We start from the raw sequence: 1,178 nt of genomic DNA, 5'->3' as shown, positions 1-1,178 counted from the left end.
ACTTAGTGAGTCCCTAAGCAACTCAAAGAGACTGTGTCTCTAAATAAATAAAGTGTTTGTGGGGGGTGCTGGGAATGTGGCTCCGTGGTTAAGTACCTCTCAGTTCAATCACAGGACCAAAAAAAAAAAAAAATCAAATATTTGAACAGCATATTGTGATAAAGTGTTTGAAAGATGAATCATAGATTAACATGAATCAAATTGAGGAGATACATTTCAAGTGACTATTAAATGTCCTATAAACTGGTGAGTAGGTCAACTCAGCTCTGGATAAGGGAAGGATCTCTCAGTGTTCTCATAAAGATGATGAATGAAGTGGGGATTATGTTCCTTGTGATGAAATCTAAGCTGATTTGAGAAATATTTGTGAATTGGTAAATTTTTGAACATGGAGTTTTACATAGCTGAAAAGGAAGAACTAACTTCTTACTTGTGATATTAGATTTTATTTTCTATAAATTTGATAGGACAAAAGAGAAATGAAGAATCAATCCGTGGAGATAGAGTTCATTTTACTTGGACTGACAGATGACCCTGTGCTACAAATTGTGATTTTCCTGTTTCTATTTTTCAATTATATCTTGAGCCTGATGGGAAACTTGATCATCATCATCTGCCGCAGTCTGGCTGGGCACAAATCACGAGCCACTGAAGCAGGAACAAACTTTATTTTTGAGCTGCAGGAAAACACTTCACACAGCTCCCGGGGAATCCTCCCAAACGCCATGCGGCTAGTCCAGGAACCCCCAGCCGGAAATATCTCTCCCGGAAATCCCTCCTCCTGCACTTCCCCAACCAATGGGAACTCTCGGGGAATCCCCGGAAATCCCCATGAGAACTCCAAAATAGTGCGAGAACTCAAAAGTTGCAGCAGAGGCGGATAGTAATGCCTTGCCTGTCAATCAATACTGTTGGCAAAATGCCAGGGGCCATACAGGCTCGGCCGTGGCTCTCAGCATCTCCCCCTTTTTGTTTAATTAAACAACAAGCAATGTGGCTTAGGGACAGTGCCTGTTAGGCAGTCCAATTCAACATATGGTCCTTACCCGTCATCGGATGAACTGACCTCTAGGCGTCAGCCTCCTGTCTTAGGTTGGTACCACTGCAATTGGATCATACCCGTCACTGACTACCGGTCCAGCATACAGCCATACTTGTGGATAGGCCTTTGCACCAGT

At 42.7% G+C, this 1,178-nt stretch overlaps 1 pseudogene; it reads left to right on the top strand.

The window, feature by feature from the left end:
• The first annotated feature begins 479 nt into the window (after positions 1–479).
• LOC107148912 overlaps positions 480–1,178 on the top strand; it is a 4,362-nt pseudogene continuing 3,663 nt past the window's right edge.

This window comes from Marmota marmota, unplaced genomic scaffold (assembly GCF_001458135.2).
Source record: "Marmota marmota marmota unplaced genomic scaffold, marMar, whole genome shotgun sequence".
NCBI classification, from domain to species: domain Eukaryota; kingdom Metazoa; phylum Chordata; class Mammalia; order Rodentia; family Sciuridae; genus Marmota; species Marmota marmota.
This window is presented reverse-complemented; position numbering and strand designations above follow the sequence as displayed.